This window comes from Panthera pardus, unplaced genomic scaffold, assembly GCF_024362965.1.
Source record: "Panthera pardus isolate Hobbes unplaced genomic scaffold, ASM2436296v1 HiC_scaffold_13, whole genome shotgun sequence".
In the NCBI taxonomy this organism is placed as follows: Eukaryota; Metazoa; Chordata; class Mammalia; order Carnivora; family Felidae; genus Panthera; species Panthera pardus.
Window position 1 is genome coordinate 14,617,791 of NW_026526688.1, and position 25,515 is coordinate 14,643,305.

At 44.8% G+C, this 25,515-nt stretch overlaps 1 protein-coding gene across 5 annotated transcripts in view; it reads left to right on the forward strand.

Moving 5' to 3' along the window:
* The window catches only part of WWC2 (WW and C2 domain containing 2), a 208,037-nt gene that overhangs the window by 63,910 nt on the left and 118,612 nt on the right, over window positions 1-25,515 (forward strand). Inside the window, exon 1 of one of the 5 annotated variants that reach the window (XM_053900827.1) lies at window positions 7,324-7,423. The exons of the other annotated variants lie outside the window; for them this stretch is intronic. The gene's annotated coding sequence lies outside the window, so the exon portion shown is untranslated. Of the gene's footprint in view, window positions 1-7,323; window positions 7,424-25,515 lie in introns of those variants that run through there. 5 annotated transcript variants of the gene reach the window in all.

Here is a 25,515-nt window from a genome sequence, read left to right on the forward strand (position 1 = left end):
TGAAATCATTTCATACTTACTAAATAGTTGCAAAAAGAGTACAAAGAATCCTGGTTTACCCTTCATCCACATTCCTCAAATGTTAACATTTTACCGTGTTTGCTTTATTATTCTCTCTCTCCTCCCCTTTTCCTCCCTGCCACACCCACTGCCTTAGACACATTAATTTTTGCTCTGACATTCATGCTCTTAACGTTTGACAGTAAGTTGCAGACATGATGCCCTTTGGCCCCAAACACTTCAGTTTGCATTTCCTAAAAACAAGGACATTCTCTTTGACAGTCACGGTCCGATGATCCATTTCATGTGCTTCATTCGACTTGTGCTAAATTTTTAGCCCTACTTACAGTTCTTTACAGGACATTTCCCCTCCACCCCCCCCCCAGTCCACTCTACAATACATGCTCACCTGTTTTATTTAGCTGTAATGTCTCTTTATTCTCCGTTCTCCTGGGATAGTTTCTCAGTACCTGTCTTTCCTGCACTAAACATTTTGGAGGAGTATAGGTCATTTGTTTGGTATAATGAACGTCCCTCAATTTGTGTTTGTCCGATATATAATCATGGTTAGGTTCAGATTATGCATTTTTGCTAGAAATGCTCCAGAAGTGATCTTGTGTCCTTCGCAGTGCGTCGTGTCAGAGGGCACACGATGTCTGTCTGTCGCATTGCTGGTGAGGTCAACTTTGGTCTCTCGTGTTAGGGGGTGTCTGGCAAGGTTCTGACCGTGTACTTGCTTGACTTGGGGAAGACGGGAAGGATTTCCGTGCCCCTCAGTGGTTGAGAAGTTTTTTGTTTTTTATTTTCCTTGCAGGTTTCTCAATTTCCCTCTCGCTTTTGTAAAACTTTACCGTGCGCTTTCCCAGGAGCGACTCGCTTTTTTAACCTCGTTTCCCCCCACACAGTTGTCTTTCCAAGACTGCCTCTTGGTGTCCAGGATGCACTTTTAAGGTTGCCTCTTTGTTGTAGTTCTCTCTTTAACCCCTCCGTTTCAGTGGGCTTTCCCGCTGAGTGGTGACTTTGACCGAGCTTCAGGACCACAGCTACCGCCCCCTTCTTTCTTCCGCTCCGTTTTTCCCAGAGTCCCGTTGTTCCTGCTCTTTTGCAGCATATGCCTTCCTAAAAAGTCATCATGCTGTGCCAGATCGCACCATAAAAGCCACAGCACCCGTGGGGAAGATGGGTTTGGGGGCATGCGATGGGTTGCCAGGGCCGCCGTAACAAAATGCCACAGGCTGGATGACTTCAACAGCAGAGATTTATTCTCTTCTGGGGGCCAGAAGTCAGAGATCAAGGTGTCGTCGCAGCGGTTGGTGTCTTCTGACATCTGTCTGTTGGCTTGTACATGGCCTCCTTCTCCCTGCGTCCCCACAGGGTCTTCTCTCTGTGAGTCTCTGTCCTAATGTCCTCTTCTGATAAGGACACCGGTCGTGTTGGGTTAGGTCCCCCCTGGATGACTTCCTTTTACCTTAGTTACCTTTTTAAAGGCCCTATTTCCAATTCAGAAGTACTGGGGGGTTTTAAACATACACATTTGGGGCAGAGGGGACACACAATTCAGCCCCTAACGGGGTACAGCACTCAAAAAACGTCAATGGCACGTTTAAAGAAAAGATAGGAACCTAATAAAAACCGTAGCGCCATTTTGCCCATGTTGAGTCATTAGAAATATACATAAATACTCCAATAAATATGGTGCTTTAGAGAAAGACCTGGTGTCTGCTTGTGGGAGTGGCTCCGGGAAGGACTGTAGCTCGTGGGTTATGTTACCAGATGGAAAGCTGTGACAGCCGACCTGGACGGCGGTGGCTCAGAACTGTGGTGAACCCGGGCAGCTGGTAGATTTTTGAGGGGTGCGGACGCGTCTCCTAGTCCTCCCAGCTCGGTTCTGCCGCGCTAAATGCCGCTTTCTGCATTTACCCACTACTGTTTCTTACAGGTGAGGACGCTCGCAAGCACATGGAGAACTCTCATTACGTTCTACTTGTTCCCTAACGTATCGATCATATTTGAACCCCAGGGTTTGCATTTTCAAAAAAGTGTTACAGCTAAACTGACAGCGACTCACTGGGCTATGGTGTTTATTTATTTATTTTTAATAGATATATAGATAATCTGAAATCATTCTAGCCTTCTGGTTATCCCAAAGGCCTGGGACATATGGTTTTATTTGTTCTTGCTTCTTAAAGTTGTCTTTTTGCATTTTGGAGGATTGTTGGGAGATGTGGTGTAATTCCTTTTTGTAAAATACTTCAATCCCAGTAAGTTAATTTTGTCAGTTAATGTACTGTATAGTGAAATTTTATTGTAACACCTTCTTTTCCTCTCTTCTCTTTCCACATGCCTTCTATGACCTATTTGGTCAGACTTTAGGGTTCTTTTCTAATTTTTCCTGAAGTTTCATTGTTTTAAATTTTGCAGCCTTGTGGGCCTGAATAATTTTTAAATATTTTTTTTTTTTTGAGAGAGGGAGAGAGAGAACGTGTGCACACACATGCACGCCTTAGGTGGGGAGGGGCAGAGAGAGCGGGAGGGAGAGCGAGAATCCCAAGCAGGCTCTGCACTGTTGACTGGGGTCTGACGTGGGGCTTGAACTCGTGAACCGTGAGATCATGACCTGAGCTGAGATCAAGAGTTAGATGCTTAACTGACTGAGCCTCCCAGACACCCCTCGCCTGAATAATTTCTAAGCCGAGTTTGGAATGAAATTAGGCAGTCTTCACTTTGAATGATTGTAATGCGCACATACGTACGTTACCATGGTTTCCTTAAATGATGGCAGTTCTGTGGCAACGTGGTTCGCACTTCAGCCACCCCAGTCGATCAGCTGTGCCCGCATGTACTATAGACTTTGCTCAGTCCGCAGATCGTTGCCTAAATAACAGATGTGCACCGTGACCAGTGACAGAGCACAGCACCTTTTTTCACCTCTCAGCGACCAGTCACTTTGTGTCTGTTAATTCTGTTCACATACAGACAACAAAATGTGTAGTTGTAGTGGTAAACCCACAGGTCATTTAAACATTTTTTTTTAACATTTATTTATTTTTAAGAGAGAGAGAGAGAGCGAGCAAGCGAGCATGAGCAGGGGAGGGGGAGAGAGAGAGGGAGATACAGAATCCGAAGCAGGCTCCGGGCTCTGAGGTGTCAGCACAGAGCCCGATGTGGGGCTCCAACCCACGAACCGTGAGATCATGACCTGAGCCGACGTTGGACACTTAACCGACTGAGCCACCCAAGCGCCCCAACCCGCATGTCATTTTATAAGGATGAATAATTGAAAGGGGGAATCGGCCAACAAAAATGAAAGTGCAGCAAAGAAATGAAAGGTGATGATGTTAGACGTGAAATTGGATGCATCAGAAGATTTGAGAACATTGACGGCAGGACCAAGAAGGGATGGATTGATTAACGTTGGACCATCAGGTGAAGCTATAGCAGATTGCAAGGATTAGGGAAGGCCACTGAAGGTCTCCATCGTCGACTGTTTCAAGTTGATGAGACACGCTGGAAGGCAACCCCATCAGGAACTTGTGCCACCAAAGACGTAAGATCTTGAAGTGGCTGTAACGGAGTCAGGCACAGGGTGACTTTTGCATTAGGAGGCAGCACAAGGACTCCTTTAAATTAAAACTGGTGCTTATCTACCAGTCTGAGAATCGCAGAGCGTTAAAAAAAAACACAGAGAAGCATCTCGACCAGTCACTTGGCAGGCGAATAAAAGATCCTGGGTTATAATCTCATTGTTTGAAAACTTGCTTCCATTGTGTTCTTGTCCAGAGGTAGGCACGATAATTTAATTTTTGAAGCATGATTGCTACTGTTAGATAATGCTCCAAGCCACCCTGCTTCTCTTGGGGACTTGAATGGACGGGAAAACTTGAGTTTTACTAGCAAACACAACTTCATTAATGGAGCCAGTGAACCAAGGAGTTATTTCAGCCAGTAGAGGCTAGTTTATTTCCTTCCTTCCTTCCTTCCTTCCTTCTTTCCTTTTTTCCTTCTTATAAAACCTAGGACCTTAAATGGACTTTCAGACAGGTTATTGATGCTACGGCTGGAGATCATGCATTTTCTGTAGCTGAATTTTGGGACAGGTACGACATACAGCATGCATTAGAAAACATCCAGGCATCACAGCCAGAAGTAACAGTGACTGATATGTGCAGAATGGCAGCAACTTTTACCACACTCTGCAAATAACCTTGAGGGATTGGAGCTGAACAGAAACAGAGTTGCAGAAGGAATAGCTGACCAGGCAAATGTTCTTCACCCGGAGATACGGAGCTATAGGAATCTGGTGAAGGCAAGTTTTTTGGCATAAAGGAGGCAAGGATCAAAATGCCCCAGAGGAAGTGATGCCACCAAATATCTTCGCATTAAAGGAGCTCTTGGAGATAATCATGAAATCACAAAGAGTAAAATGTTGGCAGCCAATCCAGACTTAGCAAGAGTGTGGCACGGGGCACCTGGATGGCTCGGTCAGTTAAGCCTCTGACTTCGGCTCAGGTCACGATCTCACAGTTCGTGGGGTCGAGCCCCGCGTCGGGCTCTGGGCCGACAGCTCGGAGCCTGGAGCCTGCTTCAGATTCCGTGTCTCCCTCTCTCTCTGCCCCTCCCCCACTTGCACTCCGTCTCTCTCTCTCTCCCTTAAAAGTAAATAAACGTTAAAAAAAAATTAAAAACAAAAAAGAGTGTGACATTTTGTCGAGGTATGGAAAAGGTTCTCTCTTCGTATCTTAAGTGATACAGCCTAAAGAAGGCAAGCCCTGTTGCAAGTACTTTTGAGCTTCTTACGAAGAAATAAACACTTTCATTCCCAGCTTCTAATGGTTTAAATCACAGCATGCTAAGCCAACATTCGTTTTACTGTTTTGTTCGTCCCTCTCTCCATTAATAGAGAGCCTTTAATATTTTGAATAGCGGGTTTCCAAGGTCATAGAACAGTTGTAGCCTCTCCCATTGATTACGAAGATGACTCGGCACGATTTCGGCCGGCACCTTCGCTTTGATTGCACAGCACTGGCGGGCAATGTGGGGACTCGAGATCCAAGTCCCTTGCCGTCACCCCTTCGGCAACCACCCGTCGGCTGTTGTAGCGTCTGCGCTGAGCTGCTGACGTGCTACCCGCTACCGCCGCCTGTCTCACATTGTCTCGCCTCCCCTGTCCTTGTCGTGGTCTGTTGAGTTGGCAGAGCTGTTTTCCGGGGGCCGTGTCGGTCGTCTGACTCGGGAGGAAGTACTCTACTCCCGGGTCAAGTCTTCCTCTCGCTGCCCGTCTCCCCGCCCCGTAACAGTGCTGTCTTCCCCTCGTGCAGCTGTGCCTTCAGTGGCCCTTTGCTTCCTGCGGCAGGTGCTTGGAGTCTCCTCCACAGTCTCAAGGTCTCATCAAGGCCTTTGCCTTTTCGAACGTCTTCGTCTTTCGTCTGGGCTCCACCAGGCCTCGTTTCCGGTGTTGGATCCCTGTCCTTCTCTAGAGCACCCTGGGGAGGTGAGATGGCTTCAGGGAGGAGCAGCCGTCTCGCCTGAGTGCCTGGCACCGCAAAGCCCTCCAACAGCCAGCGACTTGCATGAGGCACAGGAGGGGCCGGGGCCACACCGTAGGACTGCTTCCTCGGTGAGCTGGAAGGACGGGGCTCCGGATGGGAAGAAAAGTGGCAGCAGATGAAGAGTGAAGCAGCCAGACCCCTCCGCCTGGCCGCAGAGAGATCAGAACCTGAGCGTCTTGGAAAACGTGCCAGCGGGAGGAGCCCTCGCTCTCTGTCTGGTCCACACCCGCGCTCCCGCTCGGCCCGGGCATGCCGCCGGGAAATGTGTTCCCTCGCCTCCGGAAGAAAGGCCCCGAGTCCACCGCTGAGAGGGTAATGAGAACGGAATGACGGCGGAAAGCTTGCCATATGGTGGGGAAGACCAGAGACCTTTATGTCCGTAAACCGTGAGGGCGAGACTTCCGCCATCTGGTCTGGGGACCCCACCAGGTCAGCACCCTGTGCGCTGACCGGCTGGCTCGCAGACGAGCTCTTGGAGCCTAACTCCGGGTAAGCAAGGGTGGCTTTTAGATGTGTTCAGCTCTGGGAAGAGACGTGGGGTGTTTTCGAGGTCATCAGGCAAAAGCGACGAGTGACCTAGCTATTGGGTGCCTTGTCATTTTACGACGTAATTATACTTGGAATTGAATCATAAAATACAGTGGCGGGATTAGAGGGAGCGGTCTGGTCAATGTTGCAGGTTGCATTAATTTCAGATAAAATGGAATTAGTGTTCCTTCGGACTGTTGAGCCCAGTTACCGGATTGCTGTATTCAGTTGGGACTGACTCAATTTAACAAAATGGTACTTTTAGAGGTTTTGAGGGTAATGAGAAAATGGAACAGAAATTAAAATTCTCTTTCGCAGTTTGGACAAAATAATTTCTGTAAGCAGCAATTAAGAAGGTCCATATGAGAAATTCACTTCCTGCTCTAAATTTCATTTAGTAAGGTTTCATAATCTTAAACTGCCTTTTCTTTTGCTTGGAAAGCGTTAGGACTTAATGCAGGTCAGCGTCCTCTGCGTTATGTGACTTGACCCTTTTTTAACGGGTCAGAAAGAGGTGGGAACGGAAAGAAGAGATTGGGAATGAGTCTTTAAAAGACAGAGAAAGTTACAGCTAAGTTAGTGATTCTTGCCTGTGTAAAAATCAGGAGTATTTGGGGAAACTCTGAAGCCAGTCTATACCGTTGGAGGCAAGTCTTACGTGGCTTCGGAGCTGGCGGAGAAGTGTGTCCTTTCTTGTGGGTACGGGTCCTAGAGAAGATCAGGGGTAGGCCAGCTTGACCCACCCGTTAGGATGTCCCGCGGTGGAGCCAGACCTCTGGGTATTCTTTGACATTCACTGGCTTCTGGGGACATAGGTAGATTGCTCAAAAGCCAGGCAAATTATAGCTGGCAGTGTGCCAGTTCTGTATGACAGCCTCCAGTGTGGTGACATCCACACTGTCATTACCATAATGATTTTTTTCTTGACCAGTGGTATCCTGTAGAAAAGGCACACTTTGGACATTTAATAAACCAGAAGTGCTGCCAGCTGTTACTAGGTGCTGTCCCAGAGGGTACGGATAGCTGATGAATGTTAGACTCATCGGAACGGTGTGCTAACGATCCCGACCTCTAATATCCCGTCCACCAACATTCCCGAGCCCGTGCGCCTCACATTCCATTTCTTACTTGTCCTGGGTAAACGCCCGTGGGAACTCAAACCGAGGTTGGGCAGAGTTGATACGAGGTGGGTGAGGGAGCAAGGGTTAGAGAGGTGGAGTGGGGGGGGGGGGGGCGGGGCGGGGGAGGGCCTCTCCTGACTTGGAGAGTCAGAGCCACGTTCACGTCCAACGGTGGAAAGGCCTCTTGATCAGGGCTTGGTATGTGGAGAATGGAAAGCCGAGTTGGTAAGCTTTCTTCTTTTCCTCCGAAATTCCACCCTGATAACGACAGAAAAGCATATTTGACCTGCACGGCATTAAAATATTTGAGCATTAAGGGTCAGGGGTTAGGCTGGAGGAGGTGTTGAAGCCGGGCTAAATGCAACCGTAGTGGAGATGTGGTATCTAAACACACTACGGGATAGGTGCACTACTTCTATCAGTAACTCGTGTTTAATTTTTAAAGAACGCAGCAGGCCTTTGAAGGCGGTTTAAGGACTGGGTGTGGAAGGGGGTGTGGGGGAAGGAAATCTCAGCAGAATGCTTTTAGATGCTTCCTGTTATATAAATGCTACATACTTCTCATGCCTTCAGACCCGTAGCAAATGGGAATGGAGCCCGTTGAGGCTGAAATTTAATTACTGTTACAAAGAAAGAATGTAGAAACTGTATAGGTAATGAAGGGACCTTAAATACTGGCATAAAGCGCAAGTTTTAATTTTTCATCCGAATCCTGTGTGTGGCATTTAAAGATGGTATCATGAAATATACTTGGACAAAAGAATACGTGTGTTCGAGGTTTTAAAAGTGCTTGTGTTTAATCCGTAAGACGTTCTGTGTCAGTCCCAGAGTCCATCGCCAGGTGGACGTTCGGCACGATGAAGAGCCCCTTTTATTGTGTCCCCAAAATAGCTCGATGCGTTTATGTAGCGACATTGTAACGTGTGCTCGTGATGAATGCGTGTGCTCGTGATGAATGCGGTGCCCGTGCTGATACTCTGGCACTTAACACTTTCTGCTTCTAAATTCCTTATTTCTCTCAGTTGTGTTTTAATTTTTCTCTTTTTACCCGACTCTGACATAGCTAGGTCTGTCTGTATCTGAAAGCAGATCACGAAAGCTTCTCTCCCTTTGTTTTCAGAAAATTAATAGAAACGCCTAAGACCCTGGGAGCCGTTTTCTGTTGTAGCCTGTGGCACTCGGGGATGAGAGTAGCTATCGACTGGTAACACCTCCTGTTACATGCATGCCGAATCTGTCAAGTTCATTGCCGTGTGGCTGTGTGAACCGAGATAGTCCTATGGTCAGAATGTGTGGATTTAAGAGCTGCCGCATCACTTAGCAGCTCTTTCTGGACGGTGCTCTGCATTTCTCTGAACCATAGAGTGTTTTGTACCATGAGGACTCATCATATCTATCTCATGGGATTTTTGTACATGGACAAAGCAGGCGTGACTCACTGTATATCTGAAGCACATTTCAGCAGGGCCACGGAAATTCTTCCCTTCCACGTAAGTAAGGCTGCCGCACAATTTCAAGTTACTTACGTATCGATTTAAAATTAATTCAGCCCATATTCATTGAGTGAGTACTATGTATGTTATTCTGGGCGCTCGGAGGATACAAAGATCAGCGAGTACAGATCTGGACCCCACAGTGTCTAGAATGTATCACTAGAAATTAGTCAATATCCTAAGAAAGGAATGGATGAAATACTTCGGGATTCAGGGCGGTCAGAAGCCTATTGGATAGGAAGTAATCTCCCAGCTCTTAATCCTGAGGTGTAAGACTGCCAAGGGAGAACAAGGCTCTTCATGAAACATCTCCTCACAGATTGGAAACAGAATTCTGTAGATCTCGATTCAGGCTTAGACGTGTAGCTGTTACCAAAGCACCAAGTGGTGGGTGATAGGGAATCTGTCCCAACACATGACACCGTATGTGAGTTTGGCAGAAGGGAAGTTTCATACCAGGACGAATCACCATAGTGTGTGAACGTGGCCATTTCCGAGGGAGATGGCTCTCTGGCGTGGCCAAGGAGTGTGGTTCTTCTCTGTGTGAACTATGGCACTGATTTTAGGATGTACGCAACCGACTTGAAAGAACCTAATGTACTATACCAGATTTAGACATACCTAGGAGCTCAGCCATTCATCAGATATTTACTGAGCACCTACTATATATGTTAGACCTTGAGGGGAGTATAATGCTGAATTATTTCATGACTCAGACTGGTAAGAGAGATAAAACCTGTTATACATGTAGCTCAAATATACAAGATATGACCATTGAAAAGAGATACATAGATTCCTGGCGTCCTCGTCCTCGTGTCCCACCCAATTAACATCCCCTTTCACTGTCAAATCGTCCCAGTTGAGATGATAAGTTATAGGGTCTCTCTAGCTTGAGGATTAGGTAAAACTTGACTTTGTGGAGACAGAGAACAGTCTCTAGGTAAGGATAGTACCGTGAATAAAAAAAAAACATGGGCATTGGGAAGGCTTTGGTGCTCAGTTTGGAGCTTTGGGAACAGGAAAGGGAATTATTAGAGATAAAAGTTGGGAAGGCCCATTGAGGTTCTGGGTATACCTGAATGCCAGACCACATGTATACCTTGCATTTTATGTAGCTGGCCACGGGAATGAGTGAACAATTTTTCTCTTAAGATTTATAAAGATCTTCGTATTTCCTTCCAGACAGAGTAAAGGCTCTTTTGGGGGCACGGGGGTTTAAAACAAAATTGTTAGGGGCCCTGCCAATTAAGGATCGTATATATTTCTATCTAAGTCCGTGGGAAAATGAGATCTGAATTACTGCAATCTACAGTGAATATTGCAGAATCCAAAAAGTCATTACACTTTAGAGCGTGAGTTGACTTTGAATCAAAGCCTGTTGTTTTACAGATGAAGAAAACTTAACAGTCAAAGAGATTGTTAAGTGTTTAAGCTCTTCGAGCCAGCGAGCTATGGGCAGAGATAGATCCTCTCTACCCCGATTTCTTGCGTAGTGAGTACTTCACTGTAGAGCTGTATTCTGGGGCCTCTGTGATAACGTCTAGCCCGGTGATACCAATGTCATCGTGTCTCGGCTTAGTTGTGATAAAGTAAAGACGTCTACTCTACTTCAAGGATGTTGAAGCCTACTTTTTAAAATGTCGAGTGCCTAGAAATTCCTTGAAGAAAGCAGACATTAAGAAGGGAGATTGTGAAGCCATTTGCTTCTCGTCTGTCCCCGGGTGTCAGAGCGCATGCTACCTATGGTAGAAATCATTAAGGACAGAAATTAAGAGCAAGGACAGTAAGTACCATTTTCACACATTGAAACAGGATTTTAAATTATGGCTTGGGTAGAAATGCAAGAATTTTTTAAAAATATCTTTCATTATGAAATGTTATCTTTTACAGCAACAGCATAAAGCGTCATAAAGTCTCGATCTTTGTATTTTTAAAAACACTTGGAAATATTAAAATCAGCAAAATTGATCAAATAAGGACAGGCTTACAAATCATTGGCATGCGAGAACTTTATTTTGCTCTAATTAGACACAATCATGACTGATACTCATTGAGGTTAGATGTGTTACTATAAAGCTGTAAAGGTCTGAGGAAGGACCAAAAGCGTGTTTTGTATATTTTTTTTATGCTTTATGGAAAGTTAATTTTTTTTATCATTATATTTTTGGATGTCCATCAGAGAAATCCGGAGAAAATACATTTGGAATGACCATGGTGTATACCCAAGCAGTGGGGTGAATATTTTCATGCGTAAAAGCCTGATCGTGTATATCACATAATATTTATGGTAAAGGAAGTAATTTTGGAGATTCAAGACTTGATATAAAGAACGGAAGTGTTATATGAAGTGCTACAACTTTCTCCTGTAAGCCGTTAGTTGAATCATCAAATAAACGTATCATGTAAAATTAGGTTTTCATCCCAGGAACACTCTTGGAACCTGATTCTGGCTTATTTAATATAGTGTGAACAATCAGGTAGAAGTCGCTATAAAATCAGTAGTTTCTCACAGACATCACTTAGAGCTTCAAAAAGAAAGCATACTTCGAAAGGATGGTTTTATTTTCTTTGGGAACTAGGTTTTTCAAGTTACTTAGAGAATAATAGCTTTGGGAGTGCCTGGGTGGCTCAGTAGGGTAAGCACCCGACTCTTGATTCCAGATGCATATTCCAAATGCTTATTAGAAACTCAGAAAGGCAAAGACATATTAGCAGTTGCTATGGCCTTGGCCAGAGAATGGTTTCCACTGTAGAAAATAGTGGGTCTTCTTTGATCTGTCATCTGTCTTAAAACGTCAGATTCAGGAGGCAGACGCTTGAAGTCACAACGGGGGATGAGCTAGCCAGGCCAGCCTGAGGCTCGAAAGGTATAGAAATAAAACATTCTAAAACCTTCCATGAGTGTGATCTCCAGATATCTGACAACAGCTGCAGGACTTCCATGGGCAAACTTTTCAGCTCTGAGGTCCTGAAGTTTTTGTCATTTGGAAGAATGCGTGGGGTGGGGGGGGGGGGGTAGTTGAGGCGGGAGGAAAGCACGTCCGCCAGGTTTGGGGCCTGGTAGAGTACTGCAAAGAGGCGGGGACCAGAGGAGCTCAGAGCAAGTCCTCCTGGGGGAACGCTGGAGCCTCGGATGTTGAAAGGCGCTTTTGGGGCATAGTTTTTCACTTATACTGATTTTTTTATTTGATTTTTTGAGAGCGTGGTAGACATAATGGAGCAGAGAAATGGTCGCCTATTAGGACATTTAAGAAGAGGGATTCCTTCAAATTAATGTGTATTTCTGCTTCTTAAATGGGGAGAGAGAAGGTAGCTGATGAGAGCTTAGCATGACAACCACCATTTCAGATGCATCCAGATGGAATCTTTTTCTAAACTGCCTTCATTTTTTCATACCATTCACGCGGTCCTCAGCACAGACCGCCTTATGTGATACTATTTCTGTGTGTGCTTTATCTTCCCAGTTAGACTGTAGCCTCTTTGAGAACAGAGTCAAGGGTTCAAAAATGAAAATAAAAGCATTAGGGTTGTGCTTTAACAGTTCAGGGAATACTTTCCATATATATTATTTGGTATCTCTTAATGGTGTATTGCACGTAACAGGCTTCTAAATAAAAACTAGAAGAAAAAGATGTATGATGTGTATTTTCTATTTTATTTGAGATTCACTAAAACTTGGTTTATACTAAAAGACCACATTGGCACGATTTTCAGATGTTTAGGTTATGTGCTTTCGAGTTCCAAAAAGTCTACGTAAGTTCCGAGCAAATGTAATGTTATCAATTTATATGAAATTTACTTAGAGATACATCTGAAATCAGTAAATAGAGACAATAGAGAAAGGTTTCAGACTTTTGAAATTAAAGTTGGAAACTTATGGGAGATTTTACAACTTTATTTCAATCCAAGTTATATCTGTAAGTGATTAATAAACACAAAATAAGTTTGTGGTCTCCTGATCGACTTCCTCGCACCCACACCTGATTCTCTCTCCCCAGAGTCAACTACACATGTAGATATTTAATGGTTTCTTTTGGTATTTACCTCTGTGTTTTTATTTTTTATTTATTTAATTTTTAAAGTTTATCTATTTATTTTGAGAAAGAGAGCGTGAGAGAGCAGGGGAGGGGCAGAGAGAGGGGGAGAGAGAGAATCCCAAGCAGGCTCCACACTGTCAGTAGAGTGTGGAGAGTCCCAAGCAGGCTTAAACCCATCAACTGTGAGATCATGACCTGAGCCAAAATCAAGAGGCTGATGCTTAACTGACTGAGCCACCCAGGAGCCCCCTACCTCTGTTTTTAAATAGCATATTTATATGTCTTAATTTTTTAGTTGTAGGTTTTGAGAATCAACTTCCTGCTCTGGATGAGGATTCACCTCTCTTACCGGTGCCCTTCCTGCACACACACACTTCCTTTCCCCTCATCATCTCAGAGTATTCTGTAGCCTTGTAAAGAAATCAGTATTCAGTGTTTACATATTTGACTATGTAAATATTATTTCTGTATGACCAATCTAGTGTAATAGAATTGAATTTCCTTTGTGTTTTTTTTTCCTGTGGTTAATAATTATCTCTTTTCTTTTTCCCCATTGGTTCTATTTTCTACGTCCCTTCCACCAAGTAGCTGCCAAAATTATAAAGCTCCTCTCAGTGCATTTAAACACAACAGATGTTCTTTTGGTTTCAAACTTCCTGCCTCCTTCTGTTCTTGGTCTCCACTTCAGACTGGTTATCACTATAACTGCTACACATGTCATATGTTTATGGGATCTCCATTTACTGCCATATCGTAGATTTCATTTGTCGTTTACCTGTGCTAGATATTTTAATTTTTGGATCCCAGTCTTCCTGGTTTCTTCTGTCATTTTGGTAGAGTTCTGTTAGAAAGGGGCCATAAGAGATGAATTTGTTGGGGCTTCTCATCTCAGAAAATGCCACATTATTCTACTCTCATATCTGATTGATATTTTAGCTGGGGATATAATTCCAGGTTGGAAATAATTTGCATTCAAAAATCTGATGATATTGCTCTACTGACTTGTAGCTTTCAGTCTTGTGTTTGAGAAGTCTGATGACTCTGATTCTTGCTTTTCCAGTTTTATTGAGAAATAATTGTAAGTTCAAGGTATACAACATGATATTTATTGTGAAATAATTATAGAAGGTTCAACCAATATCCATCATCTGATATGCATATGATAAAAAAATAGAAAAAAGAAAATTTCTCCTTGTGATGAGAATTCTTCGTATTTATTTTTTTTTGCAACTTTTCTGTATATCATATAGCAGTGCTAGTTATAGTCACCATATTGTACATTCCATCCCTGGAACTTATCTGTCTTATAACTGGGAGTTTGTACCTTTTGACCACCGTCCTCCAGTTCCCCCTTCCCACACCTTTGGCCTCTAGCAACCACGAGTATGATCTTTTCCTATGAATTTGTTTGTTTTATAAGATTCCACATGTAAGTGAAATTGTCCAGTGTCTGTCCTTCTCTGTTTGACTTAGTTCACTTGCGTAATATCTTCAAGGTCCATCCATGTTGTTGCAAATGGTTGAATTTCCTCAATTTTTAAGGCTGAATAATATTCCGTTGTACGTGTATACCATAGCTTCTTTATCCATTCATATATCGATGGACACTTAGGTTGTTTCCATGTCTTGGCTGTTGTAGAGAATGCTGCAGTGAACATAGGGGTGCAGACACCTCTTGGAATTAGTGTTTTCATTTCTTTTGTATATATTCCCACAAGTGGAATTGCTGGATCCTATGGTAGTTCTATTTTTAATTGTTTGAGGTTCCTCCATAGTGGCTATACCAGTTTATATTCCCGCCAACAGTGCACAAGGATTCCCTTTTCTCCACATCCATACCTGCATTTGCTATCTCTTATCTTTTTTGATGGTGACCATTCTAGTAGGCGTGAGGTGATACTTCATTGCGGTTTTAATTTGCATTTCCCCAATGATGTTGAGTATTTTTTCATGTACCTGTTGGCCTTTTGTAGATCTTCTTTGGAAAAATGTCTATCTAGGTTCTCTGCCCATTTTTTTGAATGGGCTATTTGTGGTTTGTTTGACTTTGCTGTTAAGTTCTATGAGTTCCCCAATATTTTGGATATTAACTCCTTATCAGGTATATTGTTTGCAAATTTTTTTTTTCTCATTTTGTAGGTTGTCTTTTCACTTTGGCGATGATTTCTTTTGGTGTGCAGACGTTTCCTCGTTTGATGAAATCCTACCTGTTTATTTTTTATTTTGTTGCTTGTGCTTTAGGTATCATATTCAAAAATTCATTACCAAGACCCATGTCAGGGAGCTTTATTCCCATGTTTTCTTCTAGGAGTTTCATGGTTTCAGGTCTTACGTTTAAGTCTTTAATACATTTTAAGTTAACTGTTGTGAGTGATTTAAGACAGGGGTCAGTTGCGTTCTGTACATGTGAATATCAAGTTATTTCGGCACCATCTATTGAAGAGACTGGCTTTTCTCCACTGAGTATTTTGCCTTCTTTGTCAAATATTAGTTAGCCTTATATGCGTGGGTTTACTTCTGGGTTCTCAATTCTGTTCCCCTGGTCTATTTGTTTTTCTGCCAGTATCATAGTATTTTGATGCTATAGCTTGAAATCAGGCAATGTGATGCCTCCTGCTTTGTTCTTCTTTCTCAGGATTTCTTTGGCTCTTCGGGCTCTTTTGTGCTTCCATATAGATTTTCAGAGCGTTTTTTCCTACATGTGTAAAAAATCGCACTGGAATATTGATAGGGACGGCATCAAATCTATATAAGGCTTTTGGTAGTATTGACACTGTTAGGATTCTTCCAGTTCTCTCAGCATGAGATACCTTTCTGTTTACTTGTGCCTTCTTCAGTTTCTTTCATTAATGTCTTGTAAATCTCACAGCAGGGGTCTTTCATCTCCTTGGTTAAATTTATTCCTAAGTATTTTATTGATTGATGCTGCTATGAATGGGATCCATTTTTTTAAATTTCTTTTTCAGAAAATTTATTGTTAGTGGATAGCCTTTCTGATTCTTAATTTGTTTGTTTTTGGTGACCTCTTTCCTCTCGGAAGCTTTGAGACTTTTCTCTTTGCCTTCATGTTCTAAAATTTAACAATGTTGCGCTCTGATTCAGGTCTTTTCTTAACCATGGTTCTGAGTGGGCCATATACAATTTAGAAACCTATGTCATTCCGTTCAGAGACATTTTCTTGCACTATATCTTTGATAGTATCCTCTCCTTCATGTATACCTTATTTTCTGTCTCTGAAACTCCAGGCTGTCAGATATCAGTCCTCCAATTTTCCTGTCTTTTCCCTTCTTCTGTTGATCTTACTGTCTGGGAAATTTTCTTAACTTGATCTAACACTTAATAATTGAGTTCATTTCTACTATCATATTGTTTATTTCCAAGAGTTTTAATATTCTGGATATTTTTCTTTTGATCTGTTGTAACTATCTGCAGGTGCTGATTGAAATGTCTGCTAAATTGAAATTTTCTCCTACGCGTTACATTGCCCGTTTCATTGTTTCAGTATGTTTGTTTTATTTTTTTATTTTTTAATTTTTTTAGTGTTTATTTTGGGGAGAAAGAGAGAGCACGAATGGGGGGTGAGGGGGGGTCAGAGAGAGAGAGGGAGACACGGAATCCAAAGTAGTCTGCAGGCTCTGAGCTTCAGCACAGAGCCTGATGCGGGGCTCGAACCCACGAGCCATGAGATCATGACCTGAGCCAAAGTCAGATGCTCAACCAACTGAGCCACCCAGGTGCCCCTCAGTATGTTTGTTTTAAATGTTTGTTTATTTATTTTGAGAGAGAGAGTGTGTGTGCATGTGTGCGTGTGTGCGTGTGTGTGTGTGTGTGTGTGTGTGTGTGTGTGTGTGTACGAGTGGGGGAGGGGCAGAGAGAGAGGAGGAGAGACAGAATCCCAAGCAGGCTTTGAACTGTTAGCGCAGAGCCTGATGTAGGGCTTGATCTCACAAACCATGAGATCACGACCTTAGCCGAAATCAAGAATTAAACACTGAACCAGCTGAGCCACCCAAGTGCCCCAGTGTGTTTTAGATTCTGCTTTTATTTTACAGGTTCTTAACTTCTATGTTAGACATAATTAATATTAGTCATTCTGGTTCTTAACTCCTTCGAGGCATATGAGAGGATTAACTTCCCTGCTTTTATGTGACTTGTTTTGGCCAGTGTAACATGAATAGAAGTGACGTGCACGTCTTCCCTGCCCACAAGATGCATGTAACCTCGGGATGGAGGTGCCACAGTCACCCGGAATGTGTTCTGGAATGGCTGAGCCATGCTATCGAGGCCAGTTGCCTAGAGGAGTCATCCAGACTCACTTTGAACTTGGCTCGGGTGGGAAATGGGTGATTGTTCTGTTTAGCCCCTGAGACTGGCATTGTTTTTTACTGCAGCGTCACCTGGCTTGTCCTGACTAGTACAGCTATCAGTCCTATTTAAGAATGAGGCATTTAAAGCTCTTTAGAAGCTCTGTGTTTGTGGGTCGGGCTTCACCGGGTAGCTATCGAGCTCAGGCTCTCTGCTGTGGTACTCCCAGACATTCGTGTCAACAGCTCTCTTCTCCCGCTCTTGTTAGTTTTCCCAGGAAAAGCTCCACCGTCACCTACCTACCGTAAACGTAAGCCTAGCTACCAAGATTCTACAAGCTGAGTAGGGTGGGGGGGCTTGGGAGGCTGGCCGGGCAGTATGTAGACTGTCCCTTAATCGTCCTTTTTGCCATACCAGCTGCCTGGAAGCCCACAGTCCCTCTCTGATTGAGTCTGTCTAGAGAAGAAACCTGCAGTTGCTGACCTGGATGGGCACCAGCAGGCTGAACCTTTGACTCGTTCCAGACGGACTTCCAGCTCGTCCTCCCAGCCCAGCCTGACATCTGAAGTCCTCGATGCTGGAATTACAGAACCGTGTTAGGGGTTTGGAGGGTGGATCACTCAGCTTCGAGCTTGCTTTCTTGCCGATTAGGTTTCCTATTTCACGCGTCTGCTAAGTCGGTTACTACTCAGCCAGCCATTTGCTTTTCACTACCTCAGATTTTGTTGCACTTGTCCGTTGCTCTGCCCTTTGTCGTTTTGTATTTGTGCCTTTTTTCACCCCGTTTGCTGTGTTCCAGAGGCGTGTGTTCCAGAGGCAAACGTGTATTGAGTCTGTTGTGTTTATAGGAATTTCCTTAATGAAGGATGTTCCCCCACCTTTTTATTATAAAAAATTTCAAACAGACAAAAAAAGTAGAATGAATGCGCATACACCTTCTACTTAGATCTGACAAATAACTTTGGCGGTATTTGCTTTATCCTCCCTTCGTCTGTTTTTACATACATGTGTATATTATATTTATATCTATGTTTAGCTTTTTTGCTGGAACATTGGAAGGTGAGCTAAGATACTATGACCCTTCCCTACTACGTAGTTCTGTATACATCTTCCAAGAACAAAAATATTCTCTTACACATCATAATACCAATTATCACAGCTATGGAAAGTCAAAAAAGGTTCTATGATATTACTTAACATCTAGTATATTTAAATTACCTTAGTTGTTCCGAGAATTCTTTTATAACCTTTTTTCCCCTTAAAAATTGGAACCTAATTGAGATAAACATGCTGTAATCGGTTGTTATTTCTCTTTTGGACTAAAAGCCAATTCTTCAAACTTTTTGGGTTTTGCATTTTTTCTTTTAATTCATCTTGACCAGTCCCAGCACCTATAGAACTGGATAAATAACTAAAGATGAGGTCCTGATAAGGAGAGGGGAATGCCCGTATGTGTGAACGGGCTGGGTTTTATTTTAGAAAGTAATTTTAGTGGCTTGTTTTTCTAAGTCAGGGGTTGCTCGTCTAAAAACTAACCAAGCAATATGCATTGCACATTCAGTTCATTAGCATTGTAGATAAAGAAGCAATATTTATCTTTGCAGTGATGGAGAACTATATTTAGCGCTTTTCCCGGCCCACCCCACTTCACCTTGTACCCTTTGCCAGCATTCAGCCTCATGACTTGTGTTTGCTTCACAGTGAATCTGAGTCGAAGCTCAGAGGGCATGCATTTTTGTTTACGAGAAGGGCTGATCTCTGAAGGTAGTATAGTTATCAGACATTCCTGGCATTCCATATGTCTAATTCTTAGTGCTTCGAGGGCCTGGTGCTATGCCAGAGGAAAATAGAGAGTGAGAGCACAAGGAAATACCACCAGAGACAGTCTTCGTATAAGTTACAAAAATTCAGTCATGTGTTTAACTAGCCAAGCGAATGCTAGGTATGGAATTGATTTGTAGCGTGTTAGTGCCATCGCTTAGGCTGCTTGGGAACATTTTCTTAGTTCTCTCAGATTTGATTCTTGAAATCCCAACCCTGGAGGTGTAAAAGATTCTGTGATTCTTTTGGTTTGTGTCTTAGCTGTCCTCGGGGCCAAGATGAGGTGCTTTTCAATGCAGGAGTCTAGTATCCCGAAGGTGAGGTAGCGTGTGGTTGATGGGGGCATCGGTACAGATGCAGTGATTGGCGGAAAGCGCATTCATTGATCGCGTGTTGAGTGAACACCGGCCTTTGTTCTGGACACCGAGGACTGCGGTGGTGGACAGGACGGGGGTGAGGAGGTACCAAGAAAGACCACGTCAGGAAGCAAGACGAATCAGACCTGATAGTAACTTTGAGGAAATCAACTGAGTGATATGATGTATAGTGATTATTTTAGATAGACTTGTGTATTACTCAGCCCTGCTGAGTTAACAAGCAGCCTGCAAATCTCAGTGACTTCTACACAAACGTCTGCCTCTCGTTCATATAATATCAAGTCAATTAAAAAACAAAATAAGAAGGAAGATAGTCACCTAAACTATACATTGAAGGGATGGGGATTACACGTGATCTATTAAATTGGTCACTGAAAACATGTGCTTTAAACAAAACTTCAAATTTGGGGGCACGTGGGTGACTCAGTTGGTTAAGCATCCGACTTCAGCCCAGGTCATGATCTTGCAGTTCATGGGTTCGAGCCCCACATTGGGCTCTGTGGTGACAGCTCAGAGCCTGAAGCCTGCTTTGGATTCTGTGTTCCCTCTCTCTGCCCCTCCCCCGCTTGTGTTTTTTCTCTCTCTCTCTCTCTCTTTCTCTCTCTCTCTCTCTCGTTCAAAAATAAATAAAGCCTTTAAAAATAAATAAATAAATGAATAATAAAAAATTCAAATCTGGCTCAGTCCAGTATACGCATGTCACAGAAGAGGCAAATTAGGTCCCAGTGTTAATACCTTAAAATTATAACCTTTAAATTTAATAGAAAACAGTCTGTTACAAAGAAATGGAAGTAAAGTGTAGGATCTTTGGTCAGAAGCTTTAAATGTTTGTTATACACCTTTGATGTACACCAAGAAAAGTTTAAGAATGGCTAAATAATAGAAAGATGTTGTCTCTTCATAATGAAGACACTATACCTAAAATACTTGAATGGATGTTTCCTCCTCTTAACGGTGACATTATATATAAAATATGTGAATAGATACTCTATAGAAACTACTGACCACAACTTAACTAAGTTTAAAAAGTAGGGGGCGCCTGGTGGCTCAGTGGGTTGAGGGTCTGACATTTCATTTCACCTTAGGTCTTGATCCCAGGGTCGTAGGATCGAGCCCTGCGGGTCCGCACTGAGTGTGGAGCTTGCTTACGAGTCTCTCTCTCTCTGCCCTCCTCCCCCACTCGTGCTCACTCTCGGTCTCTCAAGTAAATAAGTAAATAAATAAATTATCTTCAAAAGCCCGTAGCCGATGTTATCCCCAGAATCTCCAAGTGACATTTATGGGTACAGGCATACATTTCTTGCCTGTTTATAAACAGTCAGCTTTGAAACAAGCGCGGCCTTCCAGCAGGTGCGTTTCCTCTGGTATGAGAAGCCTCAGGTACACAGAGGCCGAGGCCTCCTGCACCTCAGAGCTCTCTTTGGAAGCAGCCGGACGCGGTTTAATGTGTGGGAATCTGGTCAGACGTCTCCGTGGTCTTCACGTTCTCGAAGACCTGTGTTTACCTGAGACTCCCTTCTCCACTCTGGGCCCCTGCAAGGTCCCTGACGGTGAAATGCTAGATCCTCCATTTGGGTGGGTCCTGAAGAGACCCCTTAACGCAAGACCGACCGGGCTCTGCTAATAGGATCACCAGAGCATCGAGGAAACTTTTCCAGTCAAACCTATCAGGAATGCAGTGCTCACGGGGCCAAACCCACACACTTTCTTGGGGCGTTCATCCGGGCAGGCTTGACAGAGCGGGGATGTGCTGAAACAACACAAGCTTCCCGTGACGAACAGTATGCCATGCGTTGGCTTTGTCCCTACATGGAACAACGTCCGTAGACGTAAACCATAAATAGTCAAAACCAGAGGGTAGGAGTGAAGCACCAGATCCGTCCCCGCAAGTCACCAGGGCTTTTAATTCTCAGAATTCTCCAGCCTTGAAACCAGCGGCCTGCTCGTGGTGGCGGCCAGAACCCGGCCCGCCGTAGCTGTGCCCTCCGTCCCACAGCCACCGGGCTTGGGGCTGCAGAGCCAGAAACACCCCCCCCACACCAGGCACCTCGGCCTGAAGTCACCTTCCCCTGAGGAGCTGCCCTCCTGCGAGCCTGTGGGTAGCTGTGCAGCGGGCAGTGCCTTCTGGAATATTCAGTCCGGTGTTGCTTTTAGATACGGTTCGAGTGTCCATCAGTCCTGGACTGTGCCGAAAGGGCTAAATAAACCGCGATCTAAACCTGTCAAAAATGAGATGGCAAAGGAAAGGTCCCAAGTTACATTGTTGAATGAGTAAAGGGAACTGCAGAATGACACCTGCGGTGTATTATTTATGTTAACGCTGCGAATGGTTTTCTAGCTATGTGCAGAGACGGATCTGGAAGGATACGCACCGCACCGGTAAGAGTGGGCGCTTCCGAGGAGAGGGGTGTGGGGGCCGCGGCGAGAGCCGGCCATCGAGGGAGGTGGAGAAGGTGAGCCGTGCGGGTGGAGGCTGCGTCTGGAGGCTGAGCCTGCAGGATTTCTGATGGATTGATTTTGGGGGGGGGGGGCATCAGGAGCTGTGACTCCAGCATCTGGGTTGAAGATCATGGCATTTTCCAAGATGGGGAGTCTCAGGGAAGGAGTGCGGTTGGGGGTCAGGGGTTATGTTTCATGGGAGTTAAACATTCCGTGTGGCTATGAACCCCCCCCCCCCCCCATGGAATTATCAGGTAGATGTTGGCTCTGATATGCAGTATCGCCACGGAGAGGTGTGGCTAGAAATCACTCACTCACTCGTTTTCTCTAACATCTGTTGAGCCAGTGCCGTGCTACGCGCTCAGAAAAAAAAACCGGGAGGGACTTAGTGAACAGAATAGACAAGTGAACTAGAAAAATATAAACAGTGCGGAAAATGACCAGTCTGAATGGGAAAACCAGTTCCCAAACTGGAGCTCACCCAGTGCAATTAAACGGCCCAGCCTCGGGGGCAGGAAGGCTTGCCTGGGAAGAAGATGCTTTCTGAACGAATGACCTCTTAAGGAAGTTGGATTTTAAAGGACAAGGGTAAGGAGAAACTGGGGAAGGAGAGAGCACCGGAAAAGGGGAGGGAGGGAGGGTGTCCAGGCCGAGGGAGCTGCACATAGCACACGAAAGCACGTTTCTGCTGCCTGTGTATCGGGCTCACGGTTTTTTGCTTCTTGTGGACTCACTGAGGATTTCAGCAGTCGGTGAGGCAGGCATCTGAAGTGCAGATGTCCTGCTTCCGGGCAAGCGAGGTCGTGTAGGACCGCCACCCTCCGCCAGCCGGCAGACATCGTGATTTTCTGGTGTTAATGAGGTTAATAAGCGAATGCCTTCTTGGTCCGAGCTGGTTTTTCCTCCTTCTCTCATGTTTTGCGTTTGTGGCCCACGGTGCCAGTAGCTTGTGCCAACCACGTCGTGAAACTTGGCCCTTCATGCCGAGCTTGAAGTCTGATCATTTTTTTTTTTTTCCCTCTCGCAGACGCTAGGTTTGTTTGCACATGTTTATAGCAGGCTTATTCACACTGGCAGAAACAGTCCCAAAGTCTGTAAAGCCGTGAGCGGATACAAAACGTGGTACATCCATACAATAGAATGCTATTTTGCAAGAAAGGGAACAGATTCTTGACACGCACACAGCAATATGGATGAAGCTCAAAAAAAACCCAAACGACGTGCTGAATAAAAGGACAGGCACAAGAAGCCACACGCCGTAGGACTCCGTTTAGGTGAAATTCCAGAAAAGCAAATGTGTAGAGACAGAAGGTAAATTGGTGGTTGCCCGGGGCAGGGGATAGGGATCAGGGGGTGACTGGACCTAGGCACAAGGGATCTTCGGGGATTGGTGGGAACGTGCTAAACTTAGCTTGCGTGGTGTTTCTAACTCCATAGATTTACTCAAAATCTCTGATTTGTACGCTTAAGCGATGGGCAGGCTTTATGGTGCAGAAGTTACATTCCAGTAACGCTGTTTTTTTTCTTTAATTTTTTTTAATGTTTATTTATTTTTGAGACAGAGAGAGACAGAGCATGAACGGGGGAGGGTCAGGAGAGAGGGAGACACAGAATCCGAAGCAGGCTCCAGGCTCCGAGCTGTGAGCACACAGCCCGACACGGGGCTCAAACTCACGGACCATGAGATCATGACCTGAGCCGAAGTCGGGACGCTCAACCGACTGAGCCACCCAGGCGCCCCTCCAGTAACGCTGTTAAACAGTACCGACAACAGCTGGGCTTGGGGTTACGAGGTCTCGGCACGAGCAGTGGCAGCTCCCCGCGGTCAGGTGGCAGGAGAGCACGGTAGTGAAGGCCTGGTCAGCGTGTGGAGGAGAGGCCGTCCCCGTGTCGCCTCTGCCCGCCGGGTTTCCCGGCTGCCGAGATTCCTTCCCTTGTAACAAACATGGGGTCGGTGGGACATAAGCCGGAGAGCTGGGTGCTTCGGTCCGTGGAGAGTCTGATACGGTGTTAAGAGGATTACCTTGTGTTCGGCCGAACGGCCTCCCTCGTGTTAATTCAGTGATTTTCTGGTCGTACGACAAACAGGCACGCACTCAGGGATGGGTTTTCAAAGCAAACACTTAGCGATCACGGGGCGAGAATTTTAGGCCAGGCCTACATCTAGAGGGCAGCCGGTCACCGGTCATCTGTGGAGAAACCACTGGGGGACGGACGAGACCCATGCCTCACACATCCTGTAAGTCCGGAGCTTGGAGGAGACATTCGGTCGATATTTGGTGACCCGATGCACGCGTGAATGAAATGTTCCTCTGTGGGGAATTTCTCATTACTTCCTATTGGCAGGAATGAAACGATCAGAGAGTGAACTGGGGCTTTTTCCCTCTTCCGGTGGAAGTCCGTTTTCTAAGCCTTCTCTTTGCCATCTGCTTTTGTCCGGTTGACTGTGGGCACGTCCCAAGCAAGGCCTCGTCTGGCTCATCGATCTCTTCCAGCATCCCATCCCCCTGTGGAAATTTGGGTCCATATTTTACCTGTGTGTCCCTCTGCCACCTCACACATGGCATATCTTAAACTAATTCCCGATGACTTTGCTTACCCATGCTGATCTCGCTCTACTCAAAGCACAGAATCGGAGACTTGCTCCGTCAACCTCTTTCGTGTGCAGGGAGCGCTTTGTTTCCGTAACACTCCAGCACTTCTTTATCCAGCTTCCACTTCAAATACCCATGGCCGGGAACTCTGCATTTACTAGGAGGCTTTTCTCCTCCCTGGCAGCCTCAGATGCTACTCTCACCTTCCCTAGACAGCCCTCCTGTCTGCCACCATGTTGGTTTCCTTTCTCCTTGTTAATTGCCGTTGCTTACGACGTGATGGTAAAATGGAACCTTGAGATGTTTCAGCGTCTCTCCAGTCCAGGGCCTCTCATCCTGTAGCAGGCATCGGAGGCAGGTGCAGGGTGCGGCCCCACCCTCCGAGTTCCTGACTTCGTGGTTTGAGGGGAGGGGGTCGATCACTTGCTTTTCTAATAAGTCACCAGATGATGCTAACGCTGTTGGTTCGGGGACCACTGCTTCACTCTGTTCAGTGCGCTGCCGTTAGGTTCACTTTCCTAAATTAAAATCTGTCCCTGTTATGCCAGCTCCTTGCTGGGGGTCTTCCATTGGTCTGGGACCAGGTTTCCCAAGGTGGGGGTAGTAGAACAGGGACATCACATTAGTCATATTATTTTTCTATTTTAACTTTTCTTTCAGCTCTTCCAGTCAGGTAAAGGAGAAAGTCTGGCGCTAGTATGACTTCAGCACCTTTCTGATTCTCATTAATTGCCTTTCCAACAAAGAGAGCAACCTGTAAGCTTAACGTCTCTTGTCAGCAGCTCTTTACAATTTCTCGTACGATTGTGTTCTCATTGTATTTATTTTCAATGGCAAGTGTTAAAGGACCACAATTTGAAACACTGGATGTGGAAATGGAACCCGGAAGTCTTAAAGAATTTTTGTGTATCTTTTGTTCTAGTTGGTTTCGTACTTCAGTTTCATTTATCCCATGCGATTCTTTTGATTTATCTGGAATTTTGGAAGGATGATCTGGGACCTAGCTTTTTTCCCTTAACTGGTCATCCAATTTTCCCAACACTTTTATCTTATTTTATTTTTAATGTTTACTTATTTTTGAGAGAGAGAGAGAGCGTGTGAGCGGAGAAGGGACAGAGAGAGAGGGAGACACAGAACTCAAAGCAAGCTCCAGGCTCTGAGCTGTCAGCACAGAGCCCGACGCGGGGCTTGAACCCACGAACTGCGAGATTGTGACCTGAGCTGAAGTCGCACGCTTAACTGACTAAGCCA